Raw genomic sequence first — 9827 nt, 5'->3', positions numbered from 1 at the left:
CTGGTCAGACTGTTTAATGAGGCAGGGAGGGTTTATGGGCAAATCTCTTCCCAGCAGAGCAGAATATGGGCAGGGTTAGGAGCAGCTGCCTTTCCGAGGAGCCCATGACCTGCCGTGTCATTTCCTTAAACAGCTGCGTTCAGAGGAGGGCAACCACCTAGGGAAGGCTGCAACCCCTCCAGGAAGCAGGACGCTCCTCGTTGGTAGCCAGGCCCGGGGGCAGTTGGTCCAGCCAGGACTCAAGGCATCATCGGCTGATTCTACACCCCTTCTCCACCAAGGTAGGGAAGCGTGAGCCCTGACCCTCAGGTACGACTCTGCCAGGCTGGTGAGGGTTTTACCTCTTGGTCCACGTTTTTTAAAGAAGGATAGAAGCAGGGTGGATGGGAAATGAAGACTAAGCATGCCTGGGAGAGGAAGCAAGAGGAAAAGGAAAAGGAAGCAACTACTTCTAAGACGATTCCTCTGAGGAGATCTAGCCCAACTGACAGTCAAGGGGAAGGCTGGGTTAGCACTCGGTGCAGTTCTGGCTGTGATTGATTCGTTAAGACTGCTGTGGGTACAAAGATAAGATCTGGGGTCCAAAAGGCCTCGGTTTTGAAAATCCACACTGTAGATGATATTATTCCCTGACCACAGGGAATCTCCACATGTATTAATTTACCCGTGTATACGGGTTTTTAAAAGAAAAAAATACGTTCCAGGTGAACATCAAGTTCCACGAGTGTTTGAATACTGGATGAAGAGGGGCCGATGGATTTCCTTTATCTCTGAAACGATTGACCTGAAATGTTAGGTCAGTCACAGGTGTGTGGTCATGAGAGATTTTTCTAGCAGTGCCAGGCTGAGCCCTCGAGCTGAGATCTGTTTTCCTCATCTGTAAAATGGGAGTGAAGGGCTGAATATCCCAGTTAAGTCCCTTCTTTTCTTGCCCGTTAAGCCTCTGTGGGAGGAATCGGGGCAGCACAGAAAATGGCACTGACTGGGTGCTAAATGTTCTCCATGTGGGCATCCTATGTGAGGCTGTTTCTCATCGTTACTGCCGCTCTGAAAATGGGAGAGTCTTCATTCACTCAGGCAGAGTGGCTGCAAAGTTCATACCCTGGCACTATGCTATGGTGCCCTGTGATAGAGCTGGCTCGGGAGTATCCCTGCAGGTGATTCATTCACGGTATATTAGTTGGGCACTTCCTGCAGGACAGGCAAAGACACCATTGTTCTACCCAGAAAGAAAAAAAAAATGCAAGGATCACCATTATCAAATTTTGTCACCTGCTGTAGAGATGGCCTGGGAATTAGGGATGGATTTCTCTCAGTAGGTTACATGTGCTAAGGCAGTGTGAACTTAGAAAGGGGGAAGACAAGGGGTAGGGGAAAAGGGGAACAAGGGGCAGTGCAGACCAGAGCAGGGAAGAGCTGGTGGTCAGAGGTGAGATCAGGTCCTGTTACACCCAGGTTAAGCACAGCTGTAGGCGAGAGCTTGGCTTCTCCCAGTTGATCCCCCTGTGTGTCACCTGATGTCCACCTGGAGGCTTGGAGCCTTCTGTGCTGTGCTCAGATACACAGCTCTTTCTGAGTTACTTGCCGTGTCTGCAAGTTGACCCCAGGTGCTTGCTCTGTTCGGGTAGGAATTTGGGGATCTGCCGAGCTAACACGCTGAACCTCCTCACTGGCACTTAGGCATTTTTTTATGGTGGAAGATATTCAAAGTTCTGTCTTGACATTTTCTTAGTCTGAAGCAGCTGCTCCTCCTGGGATGACACCAGTCTGTCTAACGGGGGAGCTGGTGTGGCTTCAGATAGTCCATGGACAGCCTGTAGGAGAGGGTGCTGAAACCTCCGCTGACTGGTACCAATTCTTTTGGAGGCTCTAGAAGACAGGTGGGAACTCTGGTTTCCTCCTCAGGGAGCAGTCAAGAGATCCAGAGGCTTGGAGAGAGACCCTGTAGCTTCAGAATCTGGATCCCAGCTCTGCCTCCTTTTTCATCCTTGGGTCAATTGTTTGATCTTCTGTACTTGCTTCAGCCTCTGTCTCCAAAGATCGGGGCACCTGTTTTATAGTAGATAAACTTAAACCATTTACTTACTGCAATTTATATTTAGGTTTATTTCTCTTAAAAATAAAGAATGGAGACATTAACGTATTCCTTGAGGCTGGACTGGTGTGAATCTGCAAAAGTCAATCGTGAATCACCCACCATGGTGCTGGCCTGGAGCCAGTGACCACACAAGCTGGTACTCCTTTCAGTGTTCAATGCCTACTGTGCCTTAGGCACTGTGCAAGGTACCAGGCTTTTAAAATGACAGAATGCTATCTCAGAAAGTTCACACTCTTATCAGAATGGTCACATTGAAGACTAGGAGTTAAACAGGTGGTGACACCACAAGAGATGCGTTGTGTTGGTCAGCTTCCTGTCACGCTGACAAAATACCAGAGAAAATCAACTGAAAAGAAGATTTATTTGGCTCCCGCTTTCACAGTGCTGTCGTTTGGCTCTGATGGGATGGTCAGGGCCTGTGGTGTGGCAGGGCATCGTGGGGAGGAGGACTCGGTGAAACCAAGCTGCTCATGTTTTGACGTCTAGAAAGCAAATAAGAGAGTGAGGTAGAGGTTGGAGACAAACCTCTTAAAGGCCATACGGCCAGGAACTGCTTCTTTAAACTAGGTTCCACCTCTTAAAGTGTCCACCATGTCCTACTAGCCCATTAAGTTGTGAACTTGATAGATCAATCCAGTCTTAAGGTTAGAACCCTCACAGTCCAATCACCCCCATAGTGATGGATCTGAAACTCTAAATACCGCTGCAGTGGGGACCAAGCTCTCAACACATGAGCTTTTGGGGAATATCTCACAGGCAAACCAGAACAGACAGGTAAAAAAAATCTGCATGATCAATCATAACATGACAGGTGGTACATGTGGGGATTGATTCTGCATCTAGCATGGCACTGAGCACTTGACTACAACCTTGCATGGTGGCTCTTAGCCCCATTTTACAGATGAGCTACTGAAGCCTCAAGAGAAAATGCAAGCGCCAAAGCTGGGAATGGTAGTGACGGACTTTTTGACCAGGAAGACCTCCCAAACCACTGGGTCCCAAGCAAACAGCACTGAAGGCAGCTATGGACAATTCTGGAAAAGAGCGGAAGGGTGGTGGCAGGAGCTAGAGTCAACGGTCTGTTTACAGGAACCATGCCAAGGACTTAGATCCTCCCATAGGTATTCCTCCAGCGAAGGTAGCGGCAGAAAGATGGCTTCATTGGAGCTGACATCAGGAAGGAAACTGTGGCTGAAGACACAGGGAGTCGACGTGATTCTTTTAGTCCTGTGATCAGACTTTGAGAGGGAAGAGACAGAGTGGGAGTGTAAACTGAAACTTTCTCACCTATGTACGTGGGAAAACCCTTGCATTTTAGGCAGGAATCTTGGGTGCCAATGAGGGAAAAATAAAAGACTTGCACCGGCATGTAAACAGAGAAGCCTGAGGGTGACTGATATACGGCAAGGGTCCTGTCTCTGTTGCTTTATTCCCCGGCGAGCTGTCCACACAGGAGAGCTGTCCCTGTTACAGGGGAGCAGAGATGTGCTCAGAACCCCTACTTCCCAGTCATATGGACTCCAGATGCTAACAAAAAAGCAGCTTTTCTTTGCTGGAACATCTCTGCTTGGGTCACCTGCCATGTCTGTGATCAAAGGATGCCACACACTCTCTTCATCAAGGCCCTATGGCCATCCTGGAGTCCTAGATGAAGGTCAGCTCTATCCAGATGAACAGAAGGCACATCTTTCTCCAGATGATAATTAGAGTGCTCACCAGTCAAAGAGAGAATGGATTCTGGGTGTTAGGTCCCCATGGCAACAGATGCCCACCACATCCTCACTTACACTGTCCCTTCCTCACTTAATGAGTTACAGCAGTAACAGATAGCAAGGCTGACTAAGCCATCCTACTTAACTGACACTGGGCAAGTTGCCTAAGCTTTCAAGGTCACAATTTCCTCCCTGGTAAAAATGTAGTTCATAGAAAAGAATCCTGGCAAGATTGCTGGAAAGTTAAGGATTGACTCGGGATTCAAAGTTGGTAGAACAATGGGGCTTATTAGAATCAGTTTTGTGATTACTTTTTCTTTGGTCAGATATCTGGGTCTTATACCTTTCTAGATGAAACATATTCAAGCACATTCCCAAGAGGCAACCGTCTTGAATAATTAAAATTTTTAAGCTGCCTCTGATAGAAACCAAATTACCTACGTGTGAGTGTATTTCCTCATGCTCCACCTGATCTGAAGTGGTCCAAGTCATCAGCAGGTCTGCTGTGACCAGAGAATGAACTCTGATGGTCCAGGTAGCCCTACCATAGTTCAGTTGGTATTCTGATGTCCCCAGCCAGACTTTCAGCAAAGAGAATCCTGGTGACTCAAACTGCTTACCTGAATATATCCAGCCCTTGAAGTTGCCCCCACTCAGCCAAGCAAGAGAAGAAGAAGAAGGGCTGTGTGGGAAGATGTCTTCCACTTTTCTCCAGCTGCTCTGTGGGTATCTGGGCAACTCCATTGCCCATTCATCATCCAAAAACTAGCTTGTTCCTGGCTTCTAGGATACTGGTATAGTTGAGGGTACGTGCAGCATTCCCAGAGATGAAGTCAGGAGTGTTGCTTCATTACCTTACACTTGTTCCTTAAGAAGCACATCTTTTGCGAGACTACTGTGTCTGGTGCAAACCTGTACCTAATTCCCATTAAGTCAGCCATGATGAGGGGCATGTATGACAAGAAAATGCGTTGAGAGAGGGCTATGCCTGCAATACCACGGTGAAGGCCACAGCAGGCTCCACCACGTCCCATTATTAACCACCCTGCACTGCAGGCTTCCAGCTCCTGGACCACCTGAAGTTTTACAGGAGTGAAGGAACTAAAGCAGTCATCTTCCTGAGGGCCTCCCTGGGCAGCCGGGGCCGCGGGAGAGGCATTCTGAGCAAAGCGTATCGGACCATGACCTCTCAGATATACCAAGAGAAATGGCCTCCTAAAACCCATGTAAAGACAGAAGACAAGCAACTAGTCATCAAAGTGAACAGGTTCTCATGGATCTCCCTCCTGGACTGGCCTGCCAGTCAGGAGGATGAAGGTGGAGACAGAACCTTCGTAAGGTTCTCTTATCCCAAGCCCATCTCCCTTCTCCATCACCTAAACTGAGCTTCAGGCCAGGGAGCTGCTGGGCCCATGTGCACCTTTAGCTAACAGAACTACACATAGATAACTAGGCCCCGCAGGCAGCCAAGCACCTCTTTCTTAGAGCTTTGTTGGCACACATCCACTCATACACATGTCTACCGTTTCCAACCTGCTCCAGTTCAAAGTTGAACTGTCATCTCTGGGAACAATCAGGGGGCGGGGGGGGGGGGGGAATGGCCTGCAGTGCCCAGAATATTTCCAACCTGATCCAACTTACAATAGTTGACTAAACATGGGTCAGACCTCCTAGGGGTCATGGCAGCACATGCCTGTAATCCCAGCCCTCCAGATGTTAAGACAGGGAGATTGTAAGACCAGCCTAGGCTGCATATAGAACTTGAGGCCAATCTAAGACACTCCCTTAAATTAAGAGAGGGAAAAGTGGGCTCCTGATACAGACTGTCTCATCTGTAATCTTTTGTTCCTCTGACTCTTAGCTATATGATCTGATCACTCAGTGACTCAGTTTTCCCCCAGATTCTTCACTGATCACTATAGAATTAAATTTGTTAAAAAATAATTCAAGGTTACACAGTGCCTAGGGCAGAGTAATCATCATCTTATCCTGGGAAACCCCGCAGGAACTGTGAGAGTAAAATCTCATCAATAAATAGGGGCTGGAGAGGTGGCTCAGCACACAGCTGGCAACCTACAACCTCCAGTAACTCCGGCCTCAGGGGATCAGACACCCTCTTCTGGCCTCCTCGGGTACTCACACACACGCAGAGATACAGAACACCTTCGTTAGGGTTCCTATTGCTCTGATAAAATACCACAATCAAAGGCAACTTGGGAAGGGTTTATTTCATCTCACAGCTCAAATCACACTCCATCACTGAGGGAAGCCAGGGCAAAACCTCAAGTAGGGCAGGAATCTAAAGCAGAGGCGTGCAGCACACTGGCTTCCTTGCACACGACTTTCTCAGCCTGCTTTGTTATACACCCCAGGACTACCTGCCCAAGGGTGAAATCTCCCCCATCAGTCACTAATTAAGAAAAAGACCCACAGGCTTACCTATAAGCCAATCTTATGGCCGTGCTGTCTCAACGTGGTTCCCACTCCTCAGACATGTCTAGGCTTATGTCAAGTTGATAAAAACCAAGCAGTACCTACACTTTTAAAATAAAAAATTTCTCTAAAAGATAATAGTGAGGAAAGGATATTATGGAAATAATCATCTATTTCTTTCTTCAATAAACGTCACTGGAACAAATTCTTCCCACCAGCAGTCTTATTATTTATGGATTTATTCACTACACAGCTCCGTCCATATTGGTGACATCATCAATAATTGCTATAAATATCAGGGCATTGGGAGAGCTATCCAGGAATAAATGATGGCCTCGCACAGATTAGTGATTCAGGGTGGATAGGGATGGTGAGAAAGTGAGGGACAGGAACAAGTGGGCCTGGGCAGGGCTTACAACAGCAATGTCAGCATGTGTCCCATGGTCCCTTAAGGGTCTTAGTTTTCACTCTCAATCAGGTTCCTACCTTGATCTCATCTTCTTCCCCCTGAGCTGTGTCACCCAGACCCTATCATTGCCCTGGCAGGACTTCCATCTCCCAAAGTGTTTGCCCCTAGCAATGAGTCCCAGGGACGGGGGGACAGGTAGAAACTTCTGGGAGGACAGTGATCTGCAGCCTTCTGTGACTCTCTCGATCTGTGAAATGTCTGAGAATGATGTGGAAATAACCAGGGCTTAGATTTGCAGATGTCGGGTGGGTTCTAAAGTCCAGGGATGTCCTCTGGGTGGTCTAGCTTGAGGGGGAAATGATGCAAGATAAAAAAGGAAGAAGCTGTGTTGGTGCAGGGAGAAGGCCAGTTTGCAGGAAGCCTTCCCTTCGCTCTCAGCACACCTTCCATATGCCCGGTGCCAAAACGGGGACATGAAGAAAGGCTGTCCAGAGGCAACAGGGTAGCTGGACCAAAGCTCAGGGCCAACCTGAACTACCCAGGAACAGTTCAAGTACTTAGATGGAAGGGTCCTTGTGGTGGCAGGAGAGGTCAAAGAGTCAGAATTTTTTAATATTTATTTATTATGTATACAATATTCTGTCTGTATGTATACCCGCAGGCCAGAAGAGGGCACCAGACCCCGTTACAGATGGCTATGAGCCACCATATGGTTGCTGGGAATTGAACTCGGGACCTTTGGAAGAGTAGGCAATTCTCTTAACCTCTGAGCCATCTCTCCAGCCCCAAAGAGTCAGAATTTAACAGGTGAAGTTCTCACTTCTCTAGTGATGCTGATGAGATGCTCTGACCACTCCTCGGTCGTCCATCCTCAGCCTAGAGAGAGTCTCTCCTTCCTCTGTCCACCTTGACTCTAGGCAGGCTGTGGATGAAAGTCACTGGAAACAGGAAGAAACTAACATCCTGGATCCTGCAGGGTCTTTAAGCAATGTGGCTATGGAGATTGGGGGTTTAGGGGGTAGAGTTCAGTGTTAAAGCATATGTTTGGCATGCTCAGTGTCCTAGCTTTAATGCCTAACACTGTAAAAAAAAAAAAAAAAAAGAGGAGGAGGAGAAGAAAGAAAAGGAAGGAAGAGAGGAAAGAAAGAAAAAAAGAAAGAAAGACAAATAAAAAATGAGATAAAAGGCACGGAAATGTCACAGGCAGCAGGCAGAAAAGCTCTGGTTACACCTTGATTCCACAGAAAGAATAAACATCCCTATGGGAATGACGCCAAGGAGGAATATAAACAGAGCTGAAACAGTGAGCCCTGTAAGCAAGATGGCATGACGCTGTCAGGCCAGCACAGCCCTTCTAGACAGGGTGACTGCTGCCTGACCAGTTCCACGACGGGTAGAGAGCATCGCCTCCTTGTCAAAGCTCCGAGAGCTGTACCCAACATGAGCCCCAGTGCACAAGCAGCAAAGCCATGTCTGCCAGACCCCCAGGTACAGCCTCTTTCTCGGCATCACCAGGTTTTTGCTGTTTAACTCTTTTATGACCAGGCCTTCACACTGGCCTCGCCAGCCCAGATTGACAGAAGCGTCTCTTAGCGCCTCTCCCCTGGCCTCCAATATACCCCTCAGTAAAGGATCAGATGGGTCTTGTCTGAGTCCCTTGCTAACTGCAAAAGCAATCACAAAGGATGTGACGCGGCCCCGTGTGACAGGGGAACGTGACGAATGTGCCTCTGTCCAGGACTTCCTGTACGTGTTTAACCTTAGCTTCCAGGGTCACAGAAGATTCCCCAGAGGAAGTAGTTTTTGCCATGAGGCCTGCAAACTGAGTAAGACTGTTCCAGGCATAGCCTCTTAGTAACAGTGTTCAGACAAAAGACGAGCAAGGGGAAAATTCAGGGGTGCTTTCAAGAATGACTTGTCACAGCCAATCCCCTGTGCCCAGTACCCAACCTGTCTTCCCCCTAATGCTCAGAAAATGCTTCAGGAACAAAACCCACAATCTGCTGTGTGGCCTTAGAAATCCCTTGATCTCTATGAACTCCCACTGCCTTCTCCATGTGGTAGTTTTATCCCACCCCTCCCCTTCCAGAACTGTGCAGGATTCAATGCAGTTCCATCTCTGAATATATATTGAGCACTCCTCCATGGTCTTGTAGCTCTGGGCCTGCAGGACACAAGGCTTGCTGGGGAGAACAAAATGTTTGTGGCTCCTAAATTGATGTGGAGTTGGAAAACTACAGGGAGTGTAGGGAAGGGCAGGACCGAGGGAGAGGCCAAGGACAGGGAGGTGCTAGTGTCTCTCCAGTCAGGGAGGGAAGGGACAGCTCACAGCAACTCAGGCCCTTCTCACAACCCTTCTTTTATGCTTTTCCACATACCCGTCCTACCTGCTCGGTGAGATTGAGCCTGCAGATGTATCTGTGCCCTAGGCCAGGAGGCCTGGCTACATCTAGAACAAGATCATGTTTTCCCTGCAGCTCTGCCACCTGAATGGCCAGTTGTGACTAGGAGAAAATGCTGCCCCTCCGTGTTTTACCTGTTCCTGGTGTCGTTTTTTTCCCCTCCCAGTAGCACCCCACCCCTACCCCCTGCCACAAGCTGACCAGTCCTACACTCTGGAGGTCAGGGAGGTCCTCAGGACTCAAGCAGGAGGTACTTCAGGCTGGAGAGCCCATGGCCAAGGCAGGACTGCCCTGCCTCTCCCAACCCCAACCCTGAAGCCAGATCCCACCAAGCTTTGGTACCCAGCCAGTCTTCCTTGTGCTCTGGCTCTCTCTTCCTCTCTAAACCAGCAGGGTCTTCTGTGTCTCTGAGTATGCACCAAGACTCCTTCCTCTTCATCACCTTCCATCCCTGCTTCTGTCAATTCATTTTTTTTTTTTTAGTTTTTCCTTCCTCAGCCCCCTCCACCCCTGCCCATGACTGGGTCAGCTCTCTTTCTTTGCACACCTTCTCCTATCCATGCCTGTCCTATTCCAGGCCTGCCCTTCTACCCAGCGCAGGGCTTAGAATGTCCTTCATTTCTCAGGTGGAGGTCCCAGGGCTACAAGTCACATTCCTAAGGACTGCGTGCCATTATGAGATATAGATAGATAGATAGATAGATAGATAGATAGATAGATAGATAGATAGATGGATGGATGGATGGATGGATGGATGGATGGATGGGTGGGTG

The 9827-nt window shown here is 48.5% G+C and overlaps 1 protein-coding gene across 1 annotated transcript in view; it reads left to right on the top strand.

The window, feature by feature from the left end:
• The first annotated feature begins 217 nt into the window (after nt 1-217).
• The window catches only part of Fam3d (family with sequence similarity 3 member D), a 31183-nt gene continuing 21573 nt past the window's right edge, over nt 218-9827 (top strand). The window contains exon 1 of the mRNA XM_013346796.2: nt 218-281. The gene's annotated coding sequence lies outside the window, so the exon portion shown is untranslated. The remainder of the gene's footprint in view (nt 282-9827) is intronic.

The sequence above is a fragment of the Microtus ochrogaster genome, chromosome 6 (assembly GCF_000317375.1).
Source record: "Microtus ochrogaster isolate Prairie Vole_2 chromosome 6, MicOch1.0, whole genome shotgun sequence".
Taxonomy (NCBI): Eukaryota; Metazoa; Chordata; class Mammalia; order Rodentia; family Cricetidae; genus Microtus; species Microtus ochrogaster.
The sequence above is the reverse complement of the archived record's forward strand: the minus strand, read 5'-3'. Positions and strand labels throughout refer to the sequence as shown.